The following is a 17,326-nucleotide window of genomic DNA, read 5'->3' on the forward strand; positions in this document are numbered from 1 at the left end:
AAAAAATGAAGAGAACTACCATATGACCCAGCAATTCTACTCCTAGCTATATACACAAAAGACTCGAAAGCAGAGACTTAAACACAGACATACACACCAATGTTCATGGCAGTATTGTTAACAACAACCTAGAGGTGGAAATAATCTAGATGTCCAACAGATGACTTACAGAAAGATGGCGGACAAGGCAGACATACTACACGGACTATCAACAACAAGGATTGTTGTTGTTAAGAGCCTGTCAAGTCATTTCCAACTTATAATAGGGTTTCCGAGGGGCAGTTGATGAATTTCAACCACTGGCCTTGTGGTTCAGAATGACCTTGTGGTCTAGTGCTTATCCTACAGCACCACAACCAGGACTCACAACAAAGGTACAAGAGACCAAATGAAACAAACACAAATGAAAATTCTGGAACCCTGTATTTCAGAAGACAGATTAAGAGAAGAGGATTGAGAACTTGCTGGGAGAAGCTGAGCAGGGACAGCAAGAGAGGGCGAATGGCCAGCCAGATACAGTGTGACCATCTTGCACCTTTATTAGCAGTTCTGGCAACAAAAGGTGGCCTGGCAGAACAGAGTCAGACAGGTGATGGGATAGGTGTGATTCCTTTTTTCCCCACGCTCCCCAAGTGACCAGATGTGTGGTCAGCTCCCACCCTCATCCATCCCCAGCACAGACCCTGCTCTCCGGAAGTGTGGAGTCACATGGGTGGGAGCCACACCACTGAGAGGCAGGGGCCAGCTGTACCATTATGGTGCCTGGATTTGGGTTAGCTTAGGACCTACAGAACCCACAGAGCCACCAGACCAGAATTTAACCAGTCACCCTGGCCCTAGCTGCCCTGTGATCCTAACAGGCATTGAAATCAGCTCCATTAAAGGCCTTCAAAAACGTATAGATTGAGTGCCCTGGACATAGATAACACCGAGGCAGATAGGAACTTCCATCTAGGGCTAGGAACTCTGCTGTCACGTCCCTCCTACACCCACCTTATGAGTTCCTAAAATGACAGGTGCACAACCACCCCACCCCACCCCCACCCCTCCTCACCCCCAGAAAGACTTTTTTCCTTTTGCGTCCAACAGCTGCACTGTTGTTTTTGTTTTTGTTTGGAATTTGGGTTTAGTTTTTTCCTTTTGTTGTTTCATTATTTTTATTTATTCCTTCTCCTCCTCCTCTTTCCATTCCCTTGAATTTTATACTTTCTATGAGTCCAAGGAGCTCTGGTAGCGTAGTGGTTACGAATCGGGCTGCGAACCTTAAGGTCAGCGGTTCGAAACTACCAGCCACTCCGCGGGAGAAAGATGAGGCTTTCTACTCCCGTAAAGATTTACACCCTCGGAAACCCTGTACAGGGTCGCTATGGGTTGGAACCGACTCGATGGCACTTAACAACAACAACATGAGTCCTGGGGTGGCGATGTGGGTTAATGCGACAGACTGCAAAGCCATTTGAACTGCAAAGTCGGTAGTTCAAGCTCACCAGTCACTCCTTGGAAACCCTATACAGGGTTGCTATGGGCCGGAACCAACTCGACGGCACTTAACAACAACAATCTGCTTGTTTTTCCTTCTTTTCTTCTGGTTCTCATTTGCAACCCTCTCCCCCTTTTGATATTTCCTTACTAACATCATCTTCCCTCTCACCGGTTTTTCTAAGTGTTATAAAATTCTATTCCTTTTATTTCTTCTCTTATTTTTCTCTATTATATCTCTATTTCCCTGTGCCTCTTTTGTCTTTACAATTATATACTCTTTTCTTTTCTGGTTGCTGCCTGTTTTTCCTTGTTCTCATTATTTTTTCTTTTCATTGTTGGTTCCTTCTTTATTGTTTTGTTTTCTTGTGGGGGGGGCTGGAGGGGTTTTGTCTCCCACCCGACAGGAGACAGCAACCATGCCCATATAGCCCAGCTAGCCTCGCAGCTCCACTCACTAGACAAGAGCTACTGTACCACCTGATCAACGATGAAAAGCAGCCAACACCAGTCAAACCCACCCTACACTGAGGTACACGATTTGTGAAAGAGAATGAAAACAGTGTACATGCTTCCAGTCTCTAACTATACCCAGGAAACAGTGGGTGAAAGCCCAAGAACACATCAACATACAATCATCAATTAGATATAAATACAACAACCCCAACGCCCTGGAGACAACAAACAATTTTAACTGATATGAAAAAACAAAAGGGAAAGGTTAGAGAATTGGACTGAGTGCATGCTGGGAAGAGAAGCTGAGCAGGGACAGCGAGAGAAGCAGACAGTCAACCAGATACGACATGACCATTTTGGGAGCAGTTTTAGCAACAGAAGGTGGCCTAGCAGAGTAGGTACACACACAAAACAAGAAAGGTGCAATTCCTACTTTTCCCCCACGTTCCCCTGGTGACCAGAGGTACAGTCACCTCCCACCCTTATCCACTCCCAGCTCAGATCTTCCTCTTCAGGAGGAAGGTCGTTGGAGTAACACAAGGTCGTTGGAGTAACATGGGGTCATCGGGAGCCATGCCAGTGTAAGGCAGTGACCTGGCTGGCACCATTTAGGTGCTTGGATTCAGGCGGGCTCGGTTCCAAATCTATAGAACCATCAGACCAACATTTAACCAGTCACCCTTCCCCCAGATGCCCTGTGGTCCTAATAGACACTGAAACCAGCTCCATGAAGAGCCTCTATGAACTACTTCCAGATTGAGTTTGCTAAACACAGATAAGGAGGCCAATAAGAACTTTGCTGTCACATTCTACCCACACCCATCTATTGAGCTCCTTGGCTTGCAAGAGTCCCCCACAACTTTCTCCTCTCTGTGTCCAACAGCAATACTGTTTTTGGATTTGGTTTATTCTTTTCCTGTTTCATTGTTTTTGTTTATTCTTTCTCCTCCCCCACTTCTCTTTCCATTCCCTTGAATTTGATCTTTTCTATCTCTACTGTTTTTCTTTTTTCTTTTTTTCTCATTTCTCCTTTCCCCTTTCCCCTGCCCTTTTGATCTTTATTACTCACTACTCTCTTTCAATTTTCCCTCTCCTTGGTTTTTCTAAGTGTCTTTCTAGTTTTCTTCCTTAGTTCCTCTTATTTTTCTCTTCTATACCTCCACTTTCCTGCCTCTCTTTAGTTATTCTTAAATGGTTTTATTCTTGCTTTTATTTACTCTCTTAGAGCTCCAGTTCCCTGTTTCTCTTACATCTTTATGTTGTTGTTGTTAAGTGCCGTCAAGTCGGTTCCGACCCATAGCAACCCTGTATATGGTTTCTAAGGAGTGACTGGTGAGTTTGAACCACTGACCTTGTAGTTCAAATGGCTTTGCAGTCTGGCGCATTAACCCACAGTGCCACACCAGGACTCCTACATCTTTATAGTTATTATTATATTCTTTTATTCTGGCTGCTGCTTATTTTTATTTCTTTTATCTCATTATATTCTCTTTTCATTGTTGGTCTCATTTTCTTATTCTCTTTTGGCTTCTTATATGTGTGTGGCTCTTTCCTATCCAACAGGAAACTGCAACCTTGCCCATAGAGCTCACCCACAACTATACCCTCTGCAGCTCTACCCATGGGGAAAGAAACAGTACCAGTTCCTATACCACCTAATGATAAACAACAGCCAACAGTAGCCAAACCCACCCTAAACTGAGATGCACGAATGGCAAACAAGAATGGTATACACACTTCCATTTTTTTATTACACCCACAGGAGACAGTTGGTGAGAACCTCAGAACACATCAACATATATTATCAATTAAATACAACAACTACACAGTGTCCTGCAAACAATTTCAGCTTAATGAAGGAACAAGAGAGAATGGCTCAAACAAGTGACCAAAATGCAGAGCCAGAAAACATTTCTGAGCAAGAAAAAGGTAATGAAAATAACAGAAAAAGAATCCAAAAGAATGATAATCAGGTACCTTCCAAAAATGGATAGAAAGACAGAGGAAAGCAACGAGAACAAAGAAAAAACTTTAGAACAATTCAGGAAAACACTACAAGAACAGACAAATGCCAACTTTGAAACAATACAAAACCTGTAATCAGAAATCGAGAAGATTAACACTTAAGACTTTAGAAATGGATAATATAGTCAAAGGGCAAGGGATTAGATAGATGCGAAGCAATGGAAGCCTGAATTAGTGAAATCGAAGATAAACTCTCAATACTAATATGCTAGAAAACAACCAGGAAAAAAAAAAAAAAGAATGAAAAAACCCGAAGAAAGCCTTAGAGTTATATGGGACACCATGAAAAGGAGCAGCTTACAGGTGATCATTGTAATTCCAGAACAGGAAGAGCCAATAAAAAACACCAAGAAAATTGTCAAAGAGTTGTTGAAAGTAAACTTTGCTAACATCATGGAAGATTTGAAGATAACCATTCAAGAAGCTGAACAAACCACAAACAGGATAAACTCCAAAGAAAATCACCATAGCATATATCAAATGCTCCAAAATCAAAGGTGAAGTTACCTACAAAGGAGAACCATTAAGACCAAGCTCTTGCCATGCAAGGCAAGAAGACAATGGGATGACATATACAAAACTCTGAAAGAAAAAAGTTACCAACCAAGAATCATATGCCCAACAAAGATGTTCCTCAAACACAATAGTAAAATTAGGACATTTCCTGATAAACAGAGCAAGACCAACTTTACAAAAATGCTAAAGGGTGCTCTCTGGACTGAGAAACATCAACAGCAGGCAATGACCTAAAAGTATCATACATGACAATACCATTCAACTAAGTTGTTAAGTGTGCTCAGTGCCACTCAGTCAGTTCCAACTCATAGCACCCATGTATAGGATTTTCAAGGCTTTAAATCTTTAAGGGAACAAAAAGCCTTGATTGGTGGGCTTGAACCACAGACCTGTGGTTCAGTGTTTATCAGATTAAAAGTAAAACAAACCTACAAGACTGAAAATAGGAAACTGGAGATACCAATTTATAATGAAGTTAACTACAAAGCAAATAGGAGGAATAGTGTAGATACAGTACTTCTAAATGGAAGTCACATAAATTTCAAGATAAAATAGACTTTTAAATAGGGGTAAATATTAATAAACTGCAGTCAACCTCAAAGAAAATGAATAAACCTGCACATCAAAATAAAAAAGAGGAAAATAAAAAAGTCTTAGTAAGCATTAACACAACAGAATTGAAAATGCAAAGAAAGCCCACAAACACAATGCACTCAATGCAGAAAATTATGTGAAACTAAGAAACCAGTAGCATCACAGGGGGAACACACAGCAAAAAAATTGCAATCAAACATATCTTTGAAAATTACACTGAATGCAAACAGATTAAATGCATCAGTCAAGAGACAAAGAGTGCAGAATGGATATGAAAACAGGCTCATTCAATATGCTATCTATAAGAGACACATCAAAAGACAGCCTAAATACACATCATGAGAAGAATGGTTAAACTTTGGTACGTACATAATGATGAATCTGCAAAACATGGATGAACCTGGAGGGCAATATTGCTGAGTGAAATAGTCAATCACAAAATGACAAATATTTTATGTGACCAATGTTGTAAAAAGTTAAGAAAAGGTTATCTTGATAAAAGAAACAATCTATGATGGTTGAGGGGGGAAGGGGAAAGGGAAAATTATTCACTAACTAGTGGGTAGACGTACTTCTAAGAAATCTGTACCTAGACCAAGAAGCAGTTGTTCGAACAGAACATGGGAACACTGAAAGTTTTAAAATTGGGAAAGGTGTGAGACAGGGTTGTATTCTTTCACCATACTTGTTCAACCTGTATGCTGAGCAAATAATACGAGAAGCTGGGTTCTATGAAGAAAAACGTGGCATCAGGATTGGAGGAAGACTCATTAACAACCTGCGATATGCAGATGATACAATCTTGATCGCTGAAAGTGAAGAGGACTTGAAATATTTACTTATGAAGATTAAAGAGCACAGCCTTCGATATGGATTGCATCTCAATGTCAAGAAAACAAAAATCCTCACCACTGGACCAATAAACAACATTCTTATCAATGGAGAAAGGATTGAAGTTGTCAAGGACTTCATTCTTCTTGGATCAACTATCAACACTCGCGGAAGTAGCAGTCAAGAGATCAGACGACGTATTGCACTGGGCAAATCTGCTGCACAGGAACTTTTTAAAGTATTGAAGAGCAGAGATGTCAGCTTGAGGACTAGAGTGTGCCTGACCCAGGCCATTGTGTTTTCAATAGCCTCATATGGATGCGAAAGCTGGACAGTGAATAAAGAGGATCGTAGAAGAATTGATGCCTTTGAGTTGTGGTGTTGGAGGAGAATACTGAGGGTGCCATGGACTGCCAAAAGAACCAATAGATCTGTTTTGGAAGAAGTGCAGCCAGAGTGCTCCTTGGAGGCCAGGATGGCTAAGCTTCGTCTCTCCTACTTTGGACATGTAGTCCGGAGGAAACAATCGTTGGAGAAGGATGTCATGCTGGGTAGGGTGGAGGGTCAGAGAAAAAGAGGAAGACCTCCAACGAGATGGATCGGCCAGGTGGCATCATTGATGGACTCGGGGGTGGCAGCGATGGTGAGGTTGGCCCAGGATCGAACATTGTTTCTTTCTGCTGTGCATGGAGTCGCTATGAGTCGGTTCCGACTCGAAGGCACCTGACAACAACAACAAGTGGGTAGACAGATGACATGTTAACATGGGTTTACAGGGCAGGCAATATACAAGAAAAGAGAGGTTAGCAGAAGAAAGATGAAGGGAGCAAAAGACACAGAAAGGAATGTAATTATCGCTAAAGTGAAGAGAGGTAAATACTGTTAACTGTTGATACATGGAAGGGATTGCAATCATTGTAATGAAGTATATGATTTCTTAAGGAGCTCTGGTAGCATAGTGGTTACAAGTTAGGCTGCTAACCTCAATGAGGTCAGCAGTCAAAACTACCAACTGTGCCTCAGAAACCCTATACAGGGTCGCTGAGTCAGAACAGACTCCACAGCACATAACCAACCAACCAATATGACTTCTTGAATGTTAAACCAATGATCTGCTGCTCTGTACTGTAAATCTTCATTCAACTCACAATAAAAGGTTTAAAAAAAAAAAAAAAGTCACTCAAACAAATGACCAAATGCAGAACTGTAAAACATTTCTAAGGAAGAAAAGGTAATAGAACTGAAAAAAGAATTCAAAAGAATATTTTGGTACCTACAAAGGACTGACACAGAAAGACCTAAATAAAGTAAAACATAGAAAAAACTTTAGAAGAATTCAGGAAAACACTAGAAGAACAAACAGACAAAACAAATTCAAATTTTGAATCAATACAAAACTTACAATTAGAAATACAGAAAGATCAAGACTAAGATTTCAGAAACAGGCAATACGCTGAAAGGGCAAACAAGTAGATTCAAAGCCATGGAAGCCTGATTAGTGAGCTCAAAGAGAAATCTCTCAATACTACTATGCTAGAAGAATAAATATTTAAAAAAAGAATGAAAAAATATAATGAAATACTAAGAGTTACGTTGACACCAAGAAGACAAACAACTTATGGGTGATCAGAAATCCAGAAAAGAAAGAGACAATAAAAAATGCAGAGAAATTTGTCAAAGAGTTGTTGGAAGAAAACTCCCTAACATCATGAAAGACAAGAAGCATACAAGAAGCTGAACGAAACCCAAACAGGATAGACCATAAAAGAAAATCACCAAGATATATCATAATCAAATTTTACAAAACCAAAAACAAGAATCCTGAGAACAGCTAGGAAAAAATGAAAAGTTGCCTACAAATGAGAACCCAAATCATGCAGGCAAGAAGGCAATGGGATGACATATACAAAACTATGGGGAAAAAAAATTGCCAACCAAGAAACATATACCCAGCAAAGCTTTCCCTCAAATATGATGGTGAACTTAGAATATTTCCTAATAAACAGAAATTAAAGGAATTTGCAATAACAAGACCAATTTTACAAAAAAATGTTTAAAGGGTATTTTTTGGACTGAGCACCAACAACAGTAGACAAAAGCCTGAGATCACCATACATGACACCACCACCCAGGACTCAATCCGGACATAAAAATATTTAAAGTAAAACAAACCTACAAGACTGAAACAGGGAACCAGAGATACCAATTTATAATGAGTCAACTACAGAGCAAAAAGAGGGAATAGTATAGATACAGAGCTTCCAAACAGCAAGGAAGTCAAGTAGATTTCAAAATAAAACAAGACTTTCAGCAGGGAAAAAAATTAATGAATTTAGCATAGCCTCGAAAGAAAGTTAATGCATCTGCACATCAAAATAAAAAAGAAGAAAATCAGATTTTATAATCATTCACACAACAGAAATTAAAATACAAAGAAAACCCACCAACAAAGTGAACTCAGTGCAGAAAATTATGTGGAACAAAGAAACCAGTAACACCACACACAAAAAAACCCACTCAGAAAAATTACAGCAATCAATTCAAACCTACTGATAATTACACTGGATCTAAATGGATTAAGCACACCATCAAGAGACATATGGAGTAGAATGGATAAGTAAACAGGATCCTTCAATATGCTGATTACAATTGCTGTTGTTAGGTGCCATCGAGTCAGCACCGACTCATAGCGACCTTATGCACAGCAGAACAAAACAATGTCCGATCCTGGGCCAACCTCACTACTGTTGACACACTTCGAGTCCATCGATGATGCCACCTGGTCAATCCACCTCGTTGGGGGTCTTCCTCTTTTTCTCTGACCCTTCATCTTACCAAACATGATATCCTTCTCCAGCAAATGGTCCCTCCTGACAATATGTCCAAAGTATGAGAGACAAAGTTTCGCCATTTTGGCCTCTAAGGAGCACTCTGGCTGCACTTCATCCAAAACAGATCTATTGGTTCTTTTGGCAGCCCACGGCACTTTTAGTATTCTCTTCCAACACCATAACTCAAAGGCATCAATTCTTCTATGGTCTTCCTTATTCACTGTCCAGCTTTCGCATGCATATGAGGTTATTGAAAATAACAAGACTTAGGTCACCTTAGTCCTCAAGCTGACATCTTTGCTCTTCAACACTTTAAAAAGGTCTTGTGCAGCAGATTTGCCTAATGCAATACGTCATCTGATATCTTGACTGCTGCTTCCATGAGTGTTGATAGTTGATCCAAAAAGAATGAAGTCCTTGACAACTTCAATCTTTTCTCCATAGATAAGAATGTTGTTTATTGGTCCAGTGGTGAGGATTTTTGTTTTCTTGACACTGAGATGTAATCCATACCGAAGGCTGTGCTCTTTGATCTTCATCAGTAAATACTTTGAAATTTTCTACACTTTCAGCAAGCAGGGTTGTATCATCTGCATATCGCAGGTTGTTAATGAGTCTTCCTCCAATTCTGATGCCATGTTTTTCTTCATAGAATCCAGCTTCTCAGATTATTTGCTCAGCATACAGGTTGAATAATTATGGTGAAAGAATATAACCTTGTTGCACACCTTTCTTAATTTTAAAACATTTAGAGTTCCCATGTTCTGTTCAAACAACTGCTTCTTGGTCCAGGTACAGATATCTCATGAGTACAATTAAGTGTTCCAGAATACTCATACTTCGCAATGTTGTCTATAGCTTGTCATGATCCACACAATCGTTAAGCCTTTGTGTAGTTAATAAAGCACAGGTAAACATCTTTCTGATATTCTCTGCTTTCAGCCAAGATCCATCGGACATCAGCAATGATATCTCTAGGTCCATGGCGCCTCTTCTGAAACCAGCTTGAACCTCTGGAAGTTCTCTATCAATGTATGATTGTAGCCGTTTCTGTACTACCTTTAGCAAAACTTTACTTGCTTGAGGTATCAAAGAGATTGTCCGATGATTTCCGCATTCTGTTGGGTCACCTCTCTTTGGAATGGGCACAAATATGGATCTCTTCCAATCAGTCGACCAGACAGTTGTCTTCCAAGTTTCTTGGCAGAGATGAGTGAGTGCCTCCTGTGCCGCCTCACTTTCTTGAAAGATTTCAATTTTCAGTCCATCAATTCCTGGGGCCTTGTTCTTTGCCAATTCCTTCAGTGCACCTTGGACTTCCTCCCTAAGTATCATTGGCTCTTGACTATATGCTACTTCTTGAAACGGTTTAACATTAACCATTTCCTTTTGGTACAGTGACTCTCTGTATTCCTTCCATCTTCTCTTGATGCTTTCTGCATCATTCAATAATTTGCCCAGAGAATCTTTCAATAATGAAAGTCGAGACTTGAATTTCTTCCATTTGCTTTAAGCATCTCTATGCTGGAGAGCAAGTTTCAGAGTCTCTTCTGACATCCATTTTGACCTTTTCCTTCTTTCTTGTCTTCCTAATGACTTTTTGCTTTCTTCACATATGATGTTCTTGATGTCATCCCACAACTCTTCTGGTCTTCCGTCTTTAGTGTTTAATGTATCAAATCTGTTCTTCAGATGATCTCTAAATTCAGTTGGAACATATTCAAGGTCATATTTTGGCTCTCTTGGACTTGTTTTCATTTTCTTCAGCTTCAGTTTGAATTTGCCTATGAGTAATTGATGGTCTGTTCCACAGTCTGCCCCTGGCCTTGTTTTCCCTGAATATGGAGCTTTTCCATCATCTCTTTCTACAGATGTAGTCACTTTGATTTCTATGTATTCCATCTGGCGAGGTCCATGTGCAAGTCATCTGTTATGCTGTCAAAAAGGTATTTGAAATGAACAAATCATTGGTTTTGCAGAATTCTATCATGCATTCTCCACCATCATTTCTATCACCCAGGCCACATTTTCCAACTACTGGTCCTTCCTCTTTGCTCCCAACCTTTGCATTCCAATCACCAGTAATGCGCAATACATCTTGATTGCATGTTTGTTCAATTTCAGACTGAAGAAGTTGGTAGAATTCTTCTATTTCATCCTCACTGGCTTTAGTAGTTGGTAAATAAATTTGAATAATAGTGATATTAACTGGACTTCCCTGTAGGCGCATGGATATTATCCTATCACAGACAGCGTTGTACCTCATGACTGATCTGGATATGTTCTTTTTGACAATGAATGCAACACCATTCCTTTTCAATTTGTCATACCCAGCATAGTAAACCATGTGGTTGTCAGATTCAAAATGTCCAATACCAGTCCATTTCAGCTCATTAATGCCTAGGATATCGATGTTTATGCATTCCATTTCATTTTCGACAACTTCCAATTTTCCCAGATTCATACTTTGCACATTCCATGTTCTGATTTTCAATGGATGTTTACAGCTGCTTCTCTTCATTTTGAGTTGTGCCCCATCAGCAAATGAAGGTTCTGTAAGCTTTATTCCCACAAGCTTAAATCCATTCGTGTCTTCATGGTCAACTCTACTTTGAGGAGGCATCTCTTTCCCAGTCGCATTCTGAGTGCCTTCCAACCTGAGGGGCTCATTTTCCGGCACTGTATCTGACAGTGTTTCTCTGCTATTCATAAGGTTTTCAGTGACTAAAGATTTGGAAGTAGTTTGTCACCCTTTCTGTCTGTCTTTGTCTGGAAGCTGATCTGAAACTTGTCCACCATGGGTGACCCTGCTGGTTATTTAAAATACCAGTGACATAGCCTTCAGAATCACAGCAACTCACAAGCCACCATTGTATGACAGACAGATGAGTAGTGGCCAACTGGTTTTATGACACATCAAACAGATGAAAGCAGCCTAAAAGCCCATTAACACAAGAATAGTAAGCAAACAATGGAAAATTAGGCAACATTAAAGAAAAACAAGGAATCTATGAAGCACCTCTCAACATGGATGAACCCAAAGGACATTATACGGAGTGAAAATAGTCAATCACAAAAGGACAAATATTGTATGAGACCAATGTAAAAAGTTAAGGTTTTCTTGATAAAAGAAATAACCTATAATGGTTATGGGGGCAGGAGGAAGGAAAACTATTCACAAGCTACAGGGCAGATACATGTTAACATGGGTGACAGGGCAAGCAATATACAAGAGGGAGTTTAGCAGAGGAAAGATGAAGGTAACAGGAGACATAAGAAGGAATGCAATAATTAAACTGAATAGAAGTAAATACTGTTAACTACTGGTACATGGAGGGGATTGCAATCATTGTAATGAAGCAAAGTAAATGATTTGTTGAATGTAAAACTGGTCATCTCTGTAAACCTTCACTCAATTCACAATAAAAAGTTAAAAAAAAAAAAAACAGACGAAAGGTTAAACAAAATGTGGTCCATACCCATTCAACTAGTAGGAAAAACAAAGTCATGACACATGTGACAGTATGGATGGAGCTTGAAGACCTGTTGAGTTTAATAAGCCAAAAGCAAAAGGACAGATAATGTATGACCTACCTAACATAAAAAGACAAGGAAAGGCAAAGGTATAGAGAACAAAGTTTATTCTGTGGAGAGTGAAGGAGGGGGAAAAGGAACTTAATGGTGATTGAAAAAAAAAAAAAAATCCCACTAATCAAAGGTAAGGTTATACAGTCCATCACTGTAATTGCTGTCAAGCTGTACACCTGTAAAAAGTTGAACTGGCAAAAGTTGTATGATATACATATTTTAACAATGACATAAAATTAGAGTACCTATGGAGGCGGCTTATGTACAACCAGACTCCTCATAGGATTTGGTTATGGTTTCAGAGGTGTAGTGATATGTTTAGTGCATATATCTCCTATTTCTGGGTCCTGTTGTAGCACTGTGGGTTAATGCGCTAGACTGTCAAGTCAGTTTGATCCGCAAAGTCGGTGGTTCAAGCTCACCAGCTGCTCCTGGAAACTCTATAAAGGGGTCACTATGGGTCAGAACCAACTTAAGGGCACTGAACAATAATCTCCTACTTCGCTGCCTAATGTCAAATGTCAACTAGGGTCTTAAAAGCTTGCAAGCAGTCATCAAGACACAACAGCAAATCTCTATTCACCTGGAGCAACAAAGAAAGAAGCAGTCAGAAATAGGAGGAGGATCCAGAATGTGTAGCTAATTGCCTCCATGGACAACTGCCTCCTTAACCATGAGACCAGAGAACTGGATGGTGCCTATCACTACTGAAGAGTACCAGCAGGGATGACTTCCTTCTTTCTAGCAAGCACTTTCCCTAAATCATTACTCTATACTTATTCACAGTAGCAATAGGACTGAGGCAATTCATTGGATCCTAGGGACAATTTCAACCTCAAGGAAACCAAAGATTTAGTGTGGATGTGGCCTAACCAGAGTCACTTGGGGCTAGTGACAGTGGTAATATATGCTCTCATTTCACTCAGAGATGTTCACCATAGGTCCAAAGTTTAAGGAAAGAAAAAAGAAGAGAGATTGAGACAGAACAATCTAACCAAACTGCCATAATTTGCTCTTTAGGTTAAATCTAAGGGTGAGTCCTCTCCCTAGATTAAAATGTCCAGCCAGTCAAAAGTATGATGCTATGAAAACTAGTTAAGTTTATAGGAAAGAAAAGTCAAAAAGAGTAGGAGGGAGCTGGGCTATGGCTTTTGTTTTTTAGTCTAAGGATTTACTCATTTTTGATGCTATGGAAACTAAAAGAAATATAACCATGACAACGAATTCTTTGTAAAGGAACTATTTTAGCATTCTCTCTCCACGGTCAAAGTAACTCCAGCCTAGAACTGCTCTAGGCAAAGTGGAGAGATTTTATTTCCTTTTAAAATCCCTACAACCTTCCATTAAGACAACAGTGTAGAGGTCACTGAAAAAATGAATGTCTTTAGGAGAAAAAAAACCCAAAACAAACACTTATAAAACACAAGCAGAAAACATGTTAAAGGAAAACAGTTTCAGAAACAAAACTAGCTACAGAGAAACAACTGTTCTAACCAGGGTTTCAGGTAGGGAATGGGATGGGAGCTGATCTGTGTCTTTTCACAAGGTCATCTCATTTTCTCAGCAACTTGCATTTTTAAGAAGGGAGGGGTCACACTAATAGAAAAGTTACCCTGCAGAAGCAAAATAACTAAAGGGCTAGGTTATAAAGTACTGGCTCTGCTATTATGTGACCCTGACAAAAACAGCTCAATCTTTCTATGCCTCAATTTATTTACCTAAGACAAACAATTCTATCTCCTCAGAGATAAACAGTGTCTTAAGATCTCCAAGGAACAGGCAAAGGAGCTATAAAAATGATTATTCATGGCAGCAGGGGACCAAAAAAAAAAAAAAGTACTCCCCCATACACACACCAGAGGGAGGAAGCACATGAAACCATATGAAAACAAATTTTATCTTAAAATTAATGACCAGGTATTGTGCCCAGCAAAAAGGAAAAAATTGAGATAGGCCACAAGATTCCTCTAAAAAATACCTCAAACTGGAGTCCATTAGCTAGAGGAATAGCCCACCTATAGTTGCAAATCAAACTTTTTACCAAAGATGTTGGCCAATTACACCAGCTACCAGAGTCAGCTATCATATTATGCAAAAGAAAAACTCTCCATGCCAGTTTCAAACAAAAAATGTCTCTCATATAGGAACATCTTGGTTTTCCAGCCATGGCGATCACATCCAGCCTGTAATTCTTCTCCAAACGTTCAAGCAAAAACTTTCTGGTGGTTTACTGTCTCTTATTCCTCATATGTAGAGTTTGGGTCGTCTACTACTCCTGTGTTTCCTCCTTTAGTTTCCATCCCTTCTATCATGGATTGCACTTCAAATTTAGTCAACTCTCAGTCAGGTTTTCTGCCTACATCACTTCATTCCAAATTCAATAACCAACCAAACTCATTTGCTCTGCCCATACCTTATACCAGATTCCCAATTCCTTGTGGCACAATAGTACTTTCCCTTGGAACCTGATCTGTAGGATAAGAACTCATTCAGCTTCAAGACTCTACCAGAACCGACCAGATAAACTCATATCATTTATTTCATCTTTGACCACCCCCTCCTAGAAAACTTACTAATGTTCCATTACCATCAGAGAAACAGAACTGGGAATAACAAACATCATTTGGTTTGAGAGATTCAAATTACTTTCTTAAAGCTACACACCCAGGCTTCTCCCAACCTTCATCTTCTCGAAGGTCATAAATAACCAGTTTATTCTTTATTCAATCTAAAATATTTCCACCATCGTTGCTGTAGTTGTTGTTGAGTTGGTTCCGACTCATAGTGACTCTGTGCCCAATCCTGCCCTGTTCTCACAATTGTTATGTTTGAGCCCATTACTGCTGTTGCTGTGCCAACCCATCTCTCATTGGGGCCAGTCTTCCTCTTTTTCGCTGCTTCTCCATTTTACCAAGCATGATGTCCTTCTCCAGGGACTGGTTGTTTTTCCAATTGCCAGACAACATTTTGTATGCTTAGCGTCCTAAAAATAAGTCTAATAATTAGATTTTTATTCTTTAAACTTACTTATATTTTACTGTGTGCTAAAGTAAAATCAATGACAACCCTTAACAATGACTGTTAAGTGCCACTGAGTCAGTTCCGATTCATGACACTATATAGGGTTTCCCAGTCTATACGTCTTTTCAGAAGCAGAAAGTCTCATCTTTCTCCCAAAGAGCAGCTGGTGGGCTTCAACTGCTGACCTTGTGGTTGGCAGTCCAGTGCTTATCATATGCAATCACTGTGTTCCCATCCTCAACAATACTCGTAGTGATACATGAGATTTGTTAAGGAGCACTGGTAGTGTGTTGAGTTAGCTGGGCTATTAACCACAAGGTTGTTGTTGTTAGGCACTGTTTAGTTGGTTCTGACTCACAGCAACCCTGTATAGGGTTTCCGAGGAGCAGCTAGTGAGTTTGAACAGCTGACCTTGCAATTCATTGTGGTTGACTGCTTATCCTACAGAGCAACACTAGGACTCCAAACCACAGGGTTAGTAGTTTAAATCTACCAGGCGCTCTGAGGGAGAAAGATGAGGCTTTCTGCTCCTGTAAAGATTTAGTCTCAGAAACCTTATACAGGATCTCTGGGTCGGAACCAACTCCACTGCACACAACTATCAACCAGCACCACAAGAGAACAATAACACTAGGGAGGAACATATACCTTAGAATAATCAATCACTTGAGATCAAAAGGGAAGCATTTTACCAAGGAAAAAGTTCAGAAAGGTAAAGAAAGGAGCAAGAATGAAAACAGGGAACACAGGGAAGTGGGATAAGTGATGTTACATTGCGGGGATTGCAATCAATGACATGAAGCAAAATGTGTATTAATTATTCAATGGAAAACTGATCTACTCTGTAAACTTTCAATCAAATCACAACAAAAAGCTAAATATATATGTATATACACACATACACATACATATAAGTTCTGGTGCAGCACTACAGGATATGCACTAAATTACAAGGTCAGTTTGAACTGCAAGTTTGTTGGTTCAAACCTACCAGACACTCCTCGGAAACTCTATACAGACTCAATGGCACTTGACAAAAACAACATGATGTATTTGCTGTTTATAAGTACCATGTAGTCAATTCTGATTTATAGAGACCTAGTATAGAGTTTCTGAAAAGCAGTTGGTGGGTTTGAATCATCAATCTTGTAGTTAGCAGTCCAGTGCTTATCCTAAAGCACTAAAACTCCATATACATATAAATATATATATATTTGTATTTGCAAATTAGAAGAGCATTTTTTAAAAAGAAAAAAAAACTAAAATTATTCTAATCACAACTACAATTTTATCAATTGAAATCTTAGCACCGGACAAAGTGCTATTATAAAGAAACAGGTTCAGCAAGGTTAGGTTAAAAGACTTGCCCAAGACCACATTAACTGCTAGTGACTGAGTTGAAATTTGACCTAGGTCTGCCTGGATATAAAAAAGATGCTATGTCTTTCTAGAAAACATGCTGAAAGAGATGACTTGTCCTTAAAGTTTCATTTGTTTGGAGCCCACTGCTGCCACTGTGTCAGTTCATCTTGTTGGGGGGGTGGGGAAGAGTCCTTCCTCTTTATCACTGACCCTCCACTTTACTAAGCATGAGGTCCTTCTCCAGAGTCAGGGCCCTCCTGATAACATGTCCAAAGTATGAGAGACAAAGTCTATTATCCTGGCTTCTAAAGGGCATTCTGGATGTATTTCTTCCAACACAGATTTGTTTTTCTTGCAGTCCATGATATTTTAAAAATTCTTCAACACCATAATTCAAATGCATCTATTCTATGGTCTTCCTTATTCATTGTCCAACTGTAACATGCATATGAGGCGACTGAAAATACCATGGCTTGGGTCAGTCCTCAAACTCTACTATGTAATCAGTATTTTAAGATGTACCAATTAACTGTCTGCGTGGTCATATATATTAGAATTAAAAAATAAATAAGGTCATACTATATCTAAGCTACTTTATAAAATACACAAAACAGCATCATACA

General features: G+C 39.4%; 1 protein-coding gene across 1 annotated transcript in view; it reads right to left on the bottom strand.

Moving 5' to 3' along the window:
- The window catches only part of DCAF8 (DDB1 and CUL4 associated factor 8), a 69,373-nt gene that overhangs the window by 18,356 nt on the left and 33,691 nt on the right, over positions 1-17,326 (bottom strand). The window lies entirely within an intron of this gene.

Source organism: Chrysochloris asiatica, unplaced genomic scaffold (assembly GCF_000296735.1).
Source record: "Chrysochloris asiatica unplaced genomic scaffold, ChrAsi1.0 scaffold00042, whole genome shotgun sequence".
Classification (NCBI taxonomy): Eukaryota; Metazoa; Chordata; class Mammalia; order Afrosoricida; family Chrysochloridae; genus Chrysochloris; species Chrysochloris asiatica.